Here is a 15,937-nt window from a genome sequence, read left to right on the forward strand (position 1 = left end):
CAGAATCCTCTTCTGTGCAAATATTTAGCAAGCTAGATGTCCGCACGATGTGTGCCAGGCACGGGTCTAGGCAGCAGGGACACAACGGTGACTATGACAAGAGGAAGGCCCCTGCCCTCAAAATGATCCAGGTGGCTAAATGCAGGGAGACCTGTCCTTTTTTTTTTTTTTTTCCCTTTTTAAGAATTTTTTTCCTTTTATACAGAAATTGCTACCTATAAGTCAAGTTAACTCATATGGTAAGAGACAGTGAAGTGTTTTATTTCTAGGGATAGTTGAAAACATCCAAACATAGCCCCGTGGTTTAGCAGTCTGGCCACCTTCCTGAAACCCAGCTCACTATTGTACTGTGGTCTGGGGCAGCCCACTTGTCTCCACGTCCCAAGGCGAGCCTGGAGAGGTGCAGGACCAGGAGAGGAAGCTCTGTCCAGGCCATCTTTGGTGGCCATTGTTATTTATGGGGCATTGGCAGAGAAGCCCGAACCACGGAAAATCTAGAGAAAGATAGGCTACACAGTGTGGTTGAGCAGAATTCGATAGCTCCTCGTCACTCTCCAGGCCACGGGCCCCCGGAACGACAGGCTGCCCTGTGTCTGCTGTCAGGCCTGGCCTCGGGCTTTGTCTGCCTCATCCCTCCACACCTCCTTCACTGTCCACGAGAGCAATGCTGGGGGATCGGCCACTCTTTTCCGAGTCTGTGCCCCTGGGACCTTCTCTCTGTTCGGGACACAAAACCTGAGACTGTTTCTCCTTCTAAATGCAACTTTGTTCTGCAGGAGAGGAAAAGAGTGAGAAAGAGATTGTTCGTTTGACGATAGTGAGGTGTTCTCGGATGTGCCTCTGAAAAGGGCCCATCTGCCCCAGCGGCCTTCACTGGGCCCAGGAGGGGAGCCCAGGGAACCTAGTGGGAAACCGGAGCTGCAGCAGTGGGCTCTGTGTGTCCCTCTCGTAGCAGAACAGAGTGGTGCCGGATGGCCCACGAGCCAGGTTCCATCCTGGGAGAAAGAACCAGAATAGATATTGCCTTGGTGATTTAAAAAATGTGTAAGCCTTTGCTCACTGATTCTGTGTTCTCACTTCCTATATACTTCTGGGCGCCCCCAGAGCCCTGAGTCTGCTCTCTCAGCCATCTCTAGAGACTGGCTCTTTTCCACCCCCGAGGGGCACATGCAGCACTGCGTGACTGAGCAGGACGGACCTGGCACCTCCCGTGCACCAGGCACCGTGTGTTAAGGGCCGGGGAACTCGGGTGCTGGTGCCTCCTTTCTGAGCGTCTGTCCGGTGCACGATTCTTTCAGAACACACACACACAGGAACATTTGCAAACAGAGACAGAATCCGAGTGTACCCATCACCCAGTAGGAGCAATTATCCCTTTGCCAAACTTGTTTTCAGCGTCTCCCAACACCCCACCCGCCTTTAGAGTATTTTAAAGGCAACCCCAGACATCACCCATAAATGCGCCTGTATGTTTATCTGATGTGGATGTATGTTTTCTATATAACCACACCCTGTTACACTTGATGCTTCTGGCCCTGTCTTAAGAAGACCCTGTCTTCCCCTTCTCTCTGCTTCTCTGGCTCTTCCCTCTCACGCCCTGTATCTGGCTCCGTTCCCTCTACCCGCCTCTTAAATGCGGGCATTTCACAGCATCCTTTCCCCTGGAGGATTTTATCCACCCTGCTCCCCGGCCTCTAGTCTCACCTCTCTGTGCAGGACTCCCGTGTCTCAAGTCCCGCCACACTTGTCGCTCTCCCACGTGATCATTTGCTCACCTGTCACTGTCCCTTGTTAGACTCGGAGGTCTTCCGTGGAGGAACCTGGCCTTACCTCTCCCCAAACACCCGGCACTGGCACCACGCCCGGCCACGGGAGAAGCTCGGGAGATGTTTGAATGAGTGACCGAGGGAACAGGTGACCCTTTTTTTTTTTTTTTAAAGATTTTATTTATTTATTTGAGACAGAGAGAATGAGAGAGACAGAGAGCACATGAGAGGGGGAGGGTCAGAGGCAGAAGCAGGCTCCCCGCCGAGCAGGGAGCCCGATGCGGGACTCGATCCAGGGACTCCAGGATCATGACCTGAGCCGAAGGCAGTCGCTTAACCAACTGAGCCACCCAGGCGCCCACAGGTGACCCTTTTGCCAGGCTGTAGACTCAGTTTCTGCATGCCGGCGGGTTGTGCGGCACATACGTCACTTTCGGCATATCCCAAACCACGTTGGGTCCTTGCTGCCCGGCTTGGACATTGCCCTGCCCGTGGGTCATCCTGCCATAGCGGTAGCCCAGTTGTACTGATCTCTTTCTCTCACACGTCTCTCCGAACCCTCACCTTCCTCCTTCCCTTTGCTCCTGCTGCTTTCCTAGCTCAGGGCCGCACACGGGGTGCTTCCAGGCGCAGCTTCTCGTCAGACGGTGCAGCTGCAGTGCCCCGTTCACTGTGTGACTTGGGGGAAATGGCCTAACCACTCTGTGAGGGTAGCACCTGCGTCCCGGGACTGTGGTGAGACTCAGTGAGTTCACGCTCGTGTGCCCTTTGCACCATGCCCGGCACCTGGGAAGCGCTCTGACATCGGCCCCCCTCATCGTCCCTGGGGTGCCACCTGTGCCCAGGTCTCGGCCGGCGGCCTCCCATCCGGCTTCACCCCAGGCCCCTGCTTCATCTTGTTGCCCCGTGAGCGGTATCTGAGACTTACATCTAATCAGGTCACGGAGAAACCTGCCCCTCACGGCCCGAAGAACACCTTCGAAGTTCTTCAGCCTCCCTCTACCTTCGGACCCCATCTCCTGCTGCCTCCTAGGGGTCCCCAGACATCTGCACATTGGTGTTTTTTCGCTCTCGATGTTCCCACTATGTGGAGTAACCTTCTTCCCAGGTCATCACCTACCAGAATCATGCTCCTCTTTCACAGCCTAGATCGGGTGTCACCTGACCTCTGCTGTCCTCGGATCACACTGCCCGCCCCGCCGTGTCCCTCTCCGGCCGGACCCTGCCCTCCTCCAGGGTAGAACTGGCAGCTTCTGCAGGTCTCCCCAGACCCTTGCTTGTGAATCTCCGCGCACTCCCCCCCACCCCCCCCGCCCGGAGGTGGGAAAGCTACCTGAAGGCCACTTTCACCTTAGTAGATGCTTAGTGACATAAACTGAGCACTTTGCATTCTCTCTGCCTGTAGTTCTTCCTTTTCTGTTTTCTCGTCCGGGAGGAGAGGATGCTGTGGAGGGTGGAACTCACGGCAAGGGTTCGCTCCTACCAGGCAGAGCGGCTGCCTACTTTGGCCCCTCTGCTGCCTTTCTCGCGTGCTCCCCGTCGAATTCTCTCAGTGGGCACCGGGCCAGACATGGGGGGGGGCGGGGACGGGGACGACGACGTCGGGATGCAGGCCTTCTTATCTTCCCTTTGTTTGTTGCTCCACCGTACAGAAGGGAGCAGGCCTCCCCCGCCTCAGACTGGAACGGCCGCACATGTGGTGTCTGCCTTCCTGCCACTGCCCGCCACCCACGGAGCTGAGAGGATCAAAGGCTTTAGCAGGGGCGGGGCGGGGCGGGGTTCACGCCAGTGGCACCAGAAACTCCCCTTGCCCCTTCCAGAGCCCCGTCTTCCCCTCCATCCGGTGGGACACGGGGGCCACCGTGGAAGGGCCACGGCCCTTTGGAACGGATTTCGCACGGAGGACTTGAGATTTAACGCGGCGGTATTTCTCAGCAGCACAGCTGTTTCAAGTTGAGTCTCTTGCGTATCTGCCGTTTTATAAAACAGGCAAAAAGAGCTCTGCTGAGGGTAAATTTGAGCAGGGGGCACCTTCCCTCAAGGCAGGGCTCTTTTGGGGATGCTGTTTGGAAATCACTCCTTGGATGACTTCCCATTCTCCACTCTTGTTGGCCTTGGGGTGTCCCTTTGGTGGAGTCCATTGTGGTTCACTCTCGGGCCTGTGTGTTTCTGAAGAAGGTGGTCGAGGGTGGGTCCTAAGTGCACACGTTGGCGGCTGCGTGCCGAGCAGGGTCATGGTCCCCTCGTGGCCCTGGCTTCCTGGTTGTGTTAGAGAGCGAGGCTCTGCCTTCAGGGTCCTCTGCATCTTCACTGCTGTAACCCAGCCATCCACACAGCCGCCGGGGAGGCCTTCCTGCACCATAAATCTGGTCATGCTGCTACTCCCGTGAAACCCCCCGGAGACTTCCTGTTGGTCTTAGAATAAGCCCCAAACCATGGCCTGTAAGGCGCCCTGTGGACTAGCCTTCCTCTCCTCTACTCCAGCCTTGCCCCTGCTCGGAAGTCGGTGGCTCTTTATCTGTTCAGGCTCTTTTGCCACCTCCACAGAGAGGTCTTCCTGGACTGGCTGCACTTGATCCCCGCCTCAGCTGCCCCCTCCGCCAGTTGACTCTTGCCACATTGCCCTGTTGTACCACATTGTCTCCTGTCTTCTTTTCTACTTCTCATCTCCTCTGCTGGAACAGAAGCTTCATGAGGGCAGGGATGTTTGTCTGTTTAATCCCAGTGCTCAGAATAGTAGGTGGCGTATGGTAGACACCCAATACATTTGAAAATTAGAATGGATGATTGAAGTTTGGGAGGGGCTCAGAGCAGTGTCTCCTTCCGGGGGGGCTGGGGGCTGCGCGGGAGGGGGGTGTCTGATGCCAGCATTTTGGGCCCAGGCTGGGATGACTCTGGAATCCTGGGAGGCCCTGTCACCTCCTTTGGTTCTCACGCAGTGTCAAGGCACAGAGACCTCACCATGTTGTACCCCGCGGACCTGAAAGGCTGTGCCTCCCAGCGCGGCTCCTGTCTCTCCTTCTTGGACTCCTCTGGGAGAAAGCAGGTGGTTGGGGCTCTCTGAACCCGTAGAGGACTGGCTGTTCTGCTCGAGCCTGAAATTGATTTCCTCCAGGCCCTGCCTTGAACCAGGCCCTGCCCTGAACCAGTTCCTGTGAACAGAGGGAGGGGTCTAAGCCTGGCCTCCCCTGCCACATGGGAGGAGGAGAGGGATAGAGCCACTGGGCCTAGGAGCCACCAGCCTCCCCCCACGTCTCTAAAAGGCACACAATGGCAGTTGGGCTGCACCTTTGTTTTCTGAGTCACCAGTGTGATAGCCTGTCATAAATTGTTATTTCCTATACTTTCGGAGCTTTATCAGGCCTCTCCTCTGCAATCCGGGAACAGATTTGATGCAGGGTCAGTTAACACGTTGTGTCGAAATCTGTCATTGTGCCCATATAAGGCAAACTCCTCAGGTTACTTTTTACCTTGGCAGAATCACAGGAATGTCAAGGTAACCAGGCCACCTCAGCATAGCTCCGATTCTCGTTGGGTCACCTGACTTGTCCTCCCTCTCCCGTGACTCACCCTGCAGCCCATCGCGAGGCCTGTGGTGCTTACGGCGGATGGAATCGGCCCAGGACCTCCGGGGCTTCACTTGGTTCCGTGTCTTCCTTAGAGTGGATCAAATGAGAGAAACTACGTGAGGTATCTCACGTGGGGCCCGACAGAGCGGGAACCAGAACCAGAAAGCAGTCTTGGTCAGACTTGGGGTTGGTCGGGAGACATGTGGATCCCAGTTCTGACACCCCCCAGCTGTGTGACCACGGGCAGATTGCTTCAGCTTTGGGAGCCTTATCTGTAAAATGTAGGGCACTCAGAATAAGATTCTGGTAAGCAGTAAGTGTTCAATAAATGTGAGTCATTTGTACAGTTAGATTAGGGGATGTCTCCTACCCCACCCAATCTTAAAAACACCTCTTGCTACCTTCTTTGAAAGCTCAGCTCCATAGCAGTGCTGATGGTGCAGACAGAGCTGGGACGCCGAGTCCTCCCTGGAAGACTGACCCCACACCTTCACAATGGCACTCCATTAACCGCTCTCTTCCCGACACACACACACGTACAAAGCCACTCCTCTGTTGTGACAGGGCCAGGAGTTGGATCTGCCCCTGAGAGCGATGGGGGGCCTCCTCCTCCTCCTCCTCTGACATCACACTGCTCCTGGAGACAGTTGCCCCTTATGATTGCTCTGTGGTTTGGCCAGGCCTCGGTACCAGCCCCAGGAAGGCCTGTAGGTGGGGCAAGCCAGAGTGAGAGTCTAGCCCTGTCACTCTGCCAGGGCAAACGGTTTCACCATTTTTAATGGAGCCATTATGAGTCAGAGGTTTCAGTCTCTCTTGACTGGTTCCTCCCAATCCTGTAATTACCCTTTGGCTATAGAACCTTATTTTGGTTTTTCTTTTTTAAAAAAAATCCTTTCAAGACACTGTTGATATTGTCCAATTTGTGTGTTCAAGGGGTCTAAGATGGAGTGAATATGGTAAAGGAAAAAAGACCCCCAAATCGAGAATGATTTCTTTACCCACAGAATTTGTGCCCCCCACGTCCACCATCATAGTGCCAGGAAGTAGAGCCAGGGGCCTGCTTACATGAGGCTGAGGGCAAGAGTGGGTAACTCTGAACACCACCAATTACCTCTTGGCAAACTCCAAACTCTAAGCCAGGAATTTCTGGTCTGAGGCACCTCCCAGAGTGACGATGGATTCATTCACTCCCTCATCCAGTATTCACTGAGCCCCTACTCGGTGCCAGCCCCCAAGAGGAGTTGCCCTGAGCCTCGGCAGAGGGTAGGCAGGCTGACAAGTACCCAGCACCTCCGTGGGCCCCCTGCCAGTGCTGGTCCACTCAGAGATGAGAGGAGTTGATCATGCAGATAAATGCCCTATATTCTCTTGGCCTCCAAACTCACCTGCTTCTCGAAGGGATCGTCTTACTCCCAGGCCCTGTGAGTGCGAAGCCAGTGGGACAGAGTACATATGAAACAAGTGTATGTGAGTGCTGCCTGGGCTCCAGTTTCCCCCACTGTGTCAAGAGCATGGATTTCCAGGCCAACTCAGTTCTGCCCTAGCCATGTCACCCACCCCCAGACACCCCTCCCTGCTTTCACTGGAGTAGGAGAAGGCTTCTGGCCTGATCAGTGGACCATTAAATCAGAATGTCCCAAAACAAGAAAAAGGAGAAGGATCACCGAGGAGGAGTTTCAGTTGTCAAAGGCAAAACATGCACCTTTAGAAATCACTTGTAGGCCCAGCATAAAGTACCCTCCTGCCACCACGGCCCAGTTTGTGGATCATGTCAGTTCCAGCAGGAAGCAGGCTGTCCCTGCTAGATGGTGAACAGAGGGAGAAATGGTGGTGTTTGCCCTGCCTCCAGATACCCCTGCCTTTTCCCTTCTCAGTTCTGCTGGGGTGTTTCCGGGGTGGGCTTGCTGGCTCCGAGCAGCAGTAGCCTGAACGACACCGGAGTCTGCTCAGTGCCCCCTCTGCATCTGTCTCCCCAAATACCAAATGCCTGTTATCTAGAAAGCAAGTCCACGGGCGGATTTGTCCATGCTAAAACGTTAAATCTACAGACTGGTTTTCTTAGGCACCTGTTTGGATTCCAAGCCACACAGTCTCAGGGCCAGAATTGGCTCACTTGGCTATCTTTTTAAAGGATCAGAGTTTAAACCAGATGATCTTTAATCTCCCTCCCTACCCTGAAACCTGAGCTCAGCTGTAAGCCATTGAAAGTAAATGGGATTTTTGTAGCTCAGACTCCCTGTTGTCCAGGTGAAGGGCCCCTGTGCCTGATCGTTTCACAGCAAAATGCCAGATTGGTCCAGAGGAGGTGGAGGGCATGTCCCCAGTCTCTGCTGCTGCCCTAATTTAAAAACTGCCTTTTGGGAGTGGAAGTTTTCTCTTTTCAAGGTAGCCATTTCAGGTAGGCCTCACCCATCTCTTCTTCCTGCTAAAAAGCTTTCTTTTGAGAGCTGAGTGCTGCCTTCTGCCTCAACCCTTGGGCCCCACCTGCCTTTACTTCAGACTCTTATCTCCCTGTGTACCATGTGGGGAGGGCAGCCTCTTCCCCCTTGGGGAGGACCCATTTCTTTGGTGTAATCTGAGTAGCTTTGGGTTGGTTGGTTGGTTGGTTGGTTTTCCGTGTGTGAGATAGCTCCGGAAAAGGGCCAAAAGTTTAAGAACAGAGACAAGCTCAGACTGGGTGACCTTCCTACCCTGGGCTGCCTCCCCTCTTGCTTCTCTGGGGGGTTTCTTTTAGCCCCAGATTCCAGTTCAGTCTGACAAATCCAGGGGCTCCCTAGTTCTCCCTGGGCCTCAGATTCCTCACTTATAAGAATGAAGGAGTTAAATTAGAGTGGTGGTTCTCAACCTGGCAACATGTTAGACTCACTTGGTAAGCTTCCTGAGTTTCATTATTCAGGACCCATCTCCAGGGAATCTGATTCATTTTACCTGGGGTGAAGTTCAGGCATTTTTATGAAGCTCCCAGGTCCCATATATTTATTGTCAATTGATATCCGGCAAGGGCGAAAGACATACTCAATAGGTTAAGAGTCGTCTTTTCAATAAATAGTGCTTGAGACAATTGGATATCCATATGCAAATAATGGAGTTGGCCTCTACCTCACACCATATCCAAAATAACTCTAACTGGATCAAAGACCTAGAAAGAAGAGAGCATAGGTGTAAGTCTTCGTGACCTTGGATTAGGCAATGGTTTATTAGATAGGATACCAAAAACACACGCAACCAAAGAAAAATAATTATCTTAGACTTTGTGAAAATTAAAAACTTTTTTTGCTTTGCTTCAAAGGACACTCAGAAAGTGAAAGTAAAAAGACAACCCTCAGAATGGGAGAGAATATTTGCAAATCATATATCTGATAAGGGTCTAGTGTCCAGAATATATAAAGAACTCCTACAACACAACAATGAAAAGACAAATAACCGGGCGCCTGGCTGGCTCAGTTGGTTAAGTGACTGCCTTCGGCTCAGGTCATGATCCTGGAGTCCCGGGATCGAGTCCCACATCGGGCTCCCTGCTCGGCAGGGAGTCTGCTTCTCCCTCTGACCCTCCTCCCTCTCCTGCTCTCTGTCTCTCATTCTCTCTCTCAAATAAATAAATAAAATTAAAAAAAAAAAAGACAACCAATTAAGAAATGGGCCAAGGACTAGAAACATTTTCCAAAAAGGTTAATACAGAGTCAGTAAGTACATGAAAAGATGCCTAATATCATTAGTCATTAGGGAGATGCAGATCAAAACCACAATGAGATACCACCTCACAACCACCAGAATGACTATAATCAAAAAGTCCAATAATAAGTGTTGGCAAGGACGTGGAGAAATTGGAACCCTCCTACGTTACTTACGGGAACGTAAAATGGTGAAGCCTCTTTGGAAAACAGTCTGGTAGTTCCTCAAACGATTGAACAGAGAGTTGCCGTATGGCCCAGCAGTTACACTCCTAGGTATATACCTAGAGGAAATGGAAACACACATCCACGCCAAAACTTACACGTGAATGTTCATAGCAGCCTTATTCACCATAGCATAGGTGGGAATGACCCAAATGTCCATCAGCTTGTGGATGAATGGATAACTTTTTTTTTTAAAGATTTTATTTATTTGTGTGAGAGAGAATGAGATAGAGCATGAGAGGGGGGAGGGTCAGAGGGAGAAGCAGACTCCCCGCCGAGCAGGGAGCCCGATGCGGGACTCGATCCCGGGACTCCAGGATCATGACCTGAGCCGAAGGCAGTCACTTAACCAACTGAGCCACCCAGGTGCCCCGGATGAATGGATAAACAAAACACGATACATTCATACACTAGAATAGTGCTCAGACAAAAAGTAACAAAGTGCACCTGCTGCAACTGGATGAACCTTAAGAACAGGCTGAATACTGTATGATTCCATTTATATGAAATGTCCGTAAAAGGCAAAATGCATGGAGACAGTAGAGTAGCAGTTGCCAGGAGCCGGGGGCAGGGTGGGGGGGGGGGTTGGGGAGTGCTCGCAGTGATGAAAATGTTCTGGGATTAGGTAGTGGTGATAACCATACATCCTTATGAATAAACTAAAACTCACTGATTTTTATACTTTAAAAGGGTGAGTTCTATGGCATGTGGATTAACTAAAAAAAAAAAAAATTGGTTCTCCAAACTGTACACCTGATTAAAAAGAATGCATGGCACACCTATGATCCAGCAACTCTGCCTCTGTGTTGCATTAGTCCTCTACTGCTGGGTAACAAATTGCCTCAGAGTTTAGTGGCTCGGGGCGCCTGTGTGGCTCAGTCGGTTAAGTGTCTGCCTTTGGCTCAGGTCATGATCCCGGGGTTCTGGGATTGAGCCCTGCGTCAGGCTCCTTGCTCAGTGGGAGCACAGCTCCCCCTGCTTGTGCTCTCTCTCTCTCTGTCAAATAAATCTTTTTTTTTTTTTTTTTTTTAAGATTTTATTTGGGAGAGAGAGAGCATGAGCGGGGGAAGGGAGAGGCAGAGGGAGAAGCAGCAGACTCCCCGCTGAGCAGGGAGCTGGATGCGGGACTCGATCCCAGGACCCTGAGATCACGACCCGAGCCGGAGGCAGACACTTAACCGACTGAGCCACGCAGGCGTCCCATAAATAAAATCTTTAAAAAAAAAAAAAAAAAAAAAGCTTAGTGGCTTAAAACAGTATTCATTACCTTAAAAAATGAAGGGGAGAGAGAGAGAGAACCAGAAGAGCTCGAGGGTAATTCTAGTGTACAGCCAGGGTCGAGAACCTCTGGACTTAAAGGGTCTCTGGCAGGGCACCTGGGTGGCTCAGTTGGTTGGGCGACTGCCTTCGGCTCAGGTCATGATCCTGGAGTCCCTGGATCGAGTCCCGCATCGGGCTCCCTGCTCGGCGGGGAGTCTGCTTCTCCCTCTGACCCTCCCCCCTCTCATGTGTTCTCTCTCATTCTCTCTCTCTCAAATAAATAAATAAAAAATCTTAAAAAAAAAATTAAAAAAAAAAAAAGGGTCTCTGGCAGTGTGAAGAACCAGGTCTGGCCCTTCTGTTCCTTTACTCATCTGGTGGTCAGACTAAGGGAAGGGACGTTCGGGCAAGATGGCGTTGTGTCAGCCACCAGAGTACAGCCACAACGTGGCAAATCCTGGGGGGGTTCTGGCTTCACCAGCTGCAGCTCTGATGCCGCGGGTGGTACCTTTGGGAACAGGAAGGATACAGTAATGAATAGAAGTCTCCTGATCACTCACTCTCTGCGGGCTGTGTGTGCATCGCCCTGTCGAATGCTCACATCAAGCCTGTTATCCTCATTTTACAGAGAGGGAAGCGGAAGCTGAGAGAGGTGACATTTGTTTTCTAAGGCCACACACTCAGCAAGTGGCGAGGTGAGGATTTCAAGCCACGTGTGAGATTCGAGAGCCCCCGTTCCCCACTGTGTCACTTTGTCCTCTCCTCAGCGTGCCTCCTAGCCCGCCCGCTGCCCCCCACTGCCCAGCCCCCCCCCTTGCGCCAGGGTCTCGGCGAGCCCCACGGCCCTGATGCCTGAGCTGGCATGAGGCTCCCGAGGTTCTCCCGTCCTCTTCCATCAGAGTAGCAAGCCAAGAGCAGGGTCTTCCCTGGCTGGCTTTTGGAATGTCTACAGCTCCGGGATGCCTTTTTGTGAACTGTTGAAAGCAAGCAGTTTTATCCCTATCTCAGGACTCTCACCAGTATAAAATGGGATTAGAAACTGTGACGTCATCAGTGATTGGACTTGAGAAGCCCCCAGACCATTCTGCTCGTTCTAGGGTTTACTGAGCAGCGGCTGCGCAAGGCCGTGGGGTCCTGCAGCAGACCGGACTCAGCTCTCGTGGAGATTATGGTACACTCGGGAGGGAGACTGGTTACGGACAGAGGATGTCATTTCTTGAGAGTAACAAGTACAGCAAATACGACATAACAGAGTAAAGTGATTGCAGGGTGCAGACGTCAAGGTCAGGGAAGATCTTCTGGGATGTCGTCTAGACCAATGCTTCTCGCGAGGTGGGGACGACACTGCAGAATCAGTCTGTTGCTTCCTGGTGCTTCCCAGGGTGATTGGCCGAGGCGGAAAGGGTGGCTCGGTGGGGGGAGTTGGCGCGTGGGGGAGAGCTGGTTTCTGGATGGACACGCAGGACCTCTGGAATGCTCACAACTCCACTCTGCAGTATTTATACCTCTCCTCCGACTGGGAAGTCAGAGCTTTTTCATGTAGGCTGAGAAAACTCCGAATAAGGCAACGTCAAGCCAGGACATAAGAAGCATTCCATATTTCCCTGTAATTGCTTTCAAATTAGGTTATGTCGTCATGGGACAGGCATACGCAACAGGCCCGCTCTGCTCTTGACTAGCTGTGGAGTTGGGTTCTGAGGGGGGGGGCGGGCAGCTCATTGTGTCCGCCGTGCTGCAAAACTACCAGCCTCAGTTTCTGGTGGGGCTGCATCCATCTACCTGGCAGCCTGTTCATCTTCTGTTCTCGGCCTGCTCCCTGATTTCTCTCCCCTTCGGCTCTGGTAAAGGCAGTGGGTCTTCAAAACAGTACTCAGGTGTACCATCTCAGAACTGTTCCAGAGCCTCACAGACTCCCTGGATGGTCCATGCAGCTGTTGCCAGGGCGATCGCCTTTTTGCCTGGGCCATTGGCAACCCAGATTCCAGTAGGCTGAGCCATCGGGCCCTGAAAGGGCCTTTATAGTTGGTGATCTAGCCCGGGGGTCAGGGGAGCAGTTTCTGCTTTCAGGACCTGAAAAGATGCCCCACTGGGGCCAGGCCTCGTCTGAAGCGTGGCAGTGGCCAGGCATATGGGTGATAAGGGTGGATGCCTATCCTTGGGATAAATAGCTGTCCCTCCCTTGTGTCCAAGCCCCAGACACCCTTCCTGAGGACCCGTGGAAGCAGGAACCATGGGCAGCATCAGAGGCCACAGCAGGCAAGGTGGGAGTTCAGGAGGTGGGACGGCGCCCTCCCCCTCAAGGCAGCTGGTGCCCCAGCGGAGCGGCAAACCCAACACGGTATTGCAGAGACGAGGTTTGAAAACTCCCAGCACCATAGGGAGCCCTGTCTTGCCTCCGTGTGCCCTGGGGGAGTTTACCGTGACCAGTTCCAGTCAGTCCTGGGCCGGGGAAAAGATGCAGCCTCGTAGGTCAGGCTCTTGGCCTGTGATGTCCTGCTAAGGGGGTGGGCAGCATAGCGGCGGAAGGCGGGGGATGCAGCATGAGGCAGCAAAGAGTTGGTCCTAAAATTCTGTGAGCGTGGAGTCAATGGAATCCACATGTGAGCATCTGCCGTGTGAGTAGGAGTAGTGCAGCCTTCGACCCTGGTCCAGGAGCCCCTGCTTGCCAGGGCCCATAATCAAAGCCAGTATGCTCACCCCAGCCAAGGGACTTGGCTGAGCCTGTTTCTCGGCCCAGACTGACTTTTCGAGAGACTTCCCTTTATTCTGGGTTTAGTGGAATTCCAGCTTCCAACAGACATTTCCCTCCACACCACCCCCTTCAGTACCACGGCCATGTTTTGTAACAGGAAGTCTTTGAGAAAAAGAGGGTAGGAAAGTTTTTCCAGCTGGGGCGGCCGCATCCCACCAGGACCCTTTCTTGCACTCACCACTCACCATCACTCTGCCCACTGGAACACCACTTGGTTGCCCTGTGTCTTCAAATGTTTGGTTCTTATTCAGTGACTGCCCAGAGTAGAGAGGGTTTACCTCTTTGGGTTGGGGGAGGGAGTCATCAATGAATGGCTCATTAAAGCCCCCTGCTGCCACATTCCTGGCTGCTTAGGTCACCTCCCGAACAATATCCATCATTCATTCACCCAGCCGCCCCACATCCTGGCCACTGGGAGGGGTCCTTGTGACACAGGAAGGACTTTATGGCCAGCGATGTTAGCCCTCCCCTCCCTCCCCCCACACACAGAGTGACAAAGCAGAAACAGCCCAGGGGCCCCTCCAAAGCTTGCCTGCCTTCCCCGCTGCACCAACAGCACTGGGAGTGGTGACTGGATCCCAGAGGAACCAACAAGTCTGTCTTTCTCTCTCCTTCCACCCCTTCCTCTCCCCCACTCACACCCTGTGCTATTTTAACAACCAGAGGAGAATCTTGAACAGGCTGCCAGTGTGCAGAGGCAAGTTCTAAAGCCTCTTGTCTGTGGTTTTTTTCACGTGGGTTCTCAAAGACAGACAAGTCCACATCCTTCCTTCCTCCCTAGATAGGTCAAGGGCTGGGTGCAGGCCCCCTTCTCAGAAGGGCAAGGACAGGCTGGGAGCAACAGGGCCACCCCTGGTGTTGTTTCGCCCTCCTTGCACTGGGTCCAGGCCACCCTTTAGGAAGCAGGAGAGCTTTTGGAGGTACAGCTCTGCCTGCCTGCCTCACCCTGTGAGCTCCCCTCCAGCTCGGGGGCCGGGCTGAGGCTGGGCCCCTTCTTGACCCCATTCTGCTGGCTCTGCTTTGCCAGGCCAGTACCGAGCATCCCACTCAGACGTTGTGGACGAGCGGCCACCCTGGGCTTGTGTTGACAAGCTCTGTGACCTCGGGCAGGTCAGTTCACCTCTCCCTGCCTCAGTTTCCTTATCTGTAAACTGGAGATGATAATTTACATGATCATGAGGTTGGAGGTTTTAAAGAGTTACTACGTATTAATAGTGAGAACTAGTAATTAGCAGTTCTTGCATAATTACCTTTGACATGCCCCACCCCCGCCCCCCGCCTTCACCAGAATGTAAATTATCTGTCAGCTTTGCTTCTTCCCATGCCCGGTACCCAGTAGGGGTTCCAAGGTGGGGTTTGTTGGCCAGGCGAATACACTGAATGCCCGGGGTCACAGACACTGCTGAGTCCGTGCTTACCCTGAAAATGACCTTAATGGTAAAGCCCAGCTGAGCTCGATGCCTTTTGCCTTTTCCTCCTCCCACAGAGTGCCTGCCGGGATCTCTGGACAGCGCCCCCCCCCCCCCCCCGCCCGCCCGCCCGCCCCACACTCCCCAGCGAAATAGAAACCTTGAGCTTGCCTTTCTCAGTCACAGTAGTCGGTATCTCCAACGTGGCTCCTCCGCCTTCCTCCCGCAGGTCTCTCTCAGAGGCTCTTTACTTTCTCTTTTTCCTGGTCCTCATGCATCGACCCTCGCCTCCTTCAGCTCTGCCCTCACACGGCAGCCGCCAGTGATCTTCCCCAGGCCCCGTGAGGTAGGCCCCGCCGGCCTCCTGGTACAGCTTGCCCTGTCTCACTCCGTTCCTTTCCCTCCGACCTGCCTGAGGGCCTTGGCACATGCTGTTCCTGCTATCTGGAAAATATCCCTTATTTTTGTCTTCACTCTTTCTCAGTCGTATCAGAGTCTGAGAATCACCTCCTTAGGGAAACTTCCCTGTGTCTGCCCCTGCCACTAGATCAGGAGCTAGCATGTTGAACACTCTTTAGCTCCCTTTCCGGGGGGGCAGCGGGGAGGAGGGCACATACCTGACACCTCAGAGTGGGGCCTCTGGAGCTCCGAGCACCTGGCTTTAAGTCCAGCTCTGTAACTTTCCAGGCGCGTGACTACCTGTGGCCAAGTCACGACACCTCTCAGACCCTCGGTTTCCTCCTCTGTAAAATGGGGCAACGGTGGCAGCTACCCCACGAGATAGTTGTGAAGATATGAGAAGTTAGTACTTGAGACAGCGCTCAGCACATAGTGAGCTCCATGGAAGTGTCTGCTCCGGTTGTAACTCTTACCACTTCCCCTGCGCGTGTTGCTTCTGTAGTTGAGTCGCTTGATTCACGAGACCCGCTCCCTGGTCAGACCAGGCGCCCCGTGACTGTGCAGGCTGTGTCCACGGTTGCTCACGCCTGGGTACTCGGCCCAGGACCTGGCCCGGGGTTGACACCCAGCAAATGCTTGTCTAGGGAACGGACGTATTCCAACCCCATGGGCCCAGGGCATCACGGAGCATCGGAACCTGTCGGCGGTTGGGCTCTGTAGCTCGAGCTCTGAGACCTGTGCAGAGCGGAGGGCGGGGTGGTGGGCGCACAAGGCCTCTGTTGGAACCATCCCTCCACACTACCCACCTCACACGTCCTCGTCTAAACTGGGCAGGGAGAAGAAGTGTATGAGTAGAGAGTTATTCTCATGACCAGCTAGAAAAAAC

The 15,937-nt window shown here is 53.3% G+C and overlaps 1 protein-coding gene across 1 annotated transcript in view; it reads left to right on the plus strand.

Annotated features, from left to right (window-relative positions):
• ACTN4 (actinin alpha 4) overlaps positions 1-15,937 on the plus strand; it is a 70,765-nt gene that overhangs the window by 24,854 nt on the left and 29,974 nt on the right. The gene's annotated exons all lie outside the window — the stretch shown is intronic.

This window comes from Mirounga angustirostris, unplaced genomic scaffold (genome assembly GCF_029215605.1).
Source record: "Mirounga angustirostris isolate CCGP_5_RB_7025 unplaced genomic scaffold, mMirAng1.0.hap1 SCAF_16, whole genome shotgun sequence".
Classification (NCBI taxonomy): domain Eukaryota; kingdom Metazoa; phylum Chordata; class Mammalia; order Carnivora; family Phocidae; genus Mirounga; species Mirounga angustirostris.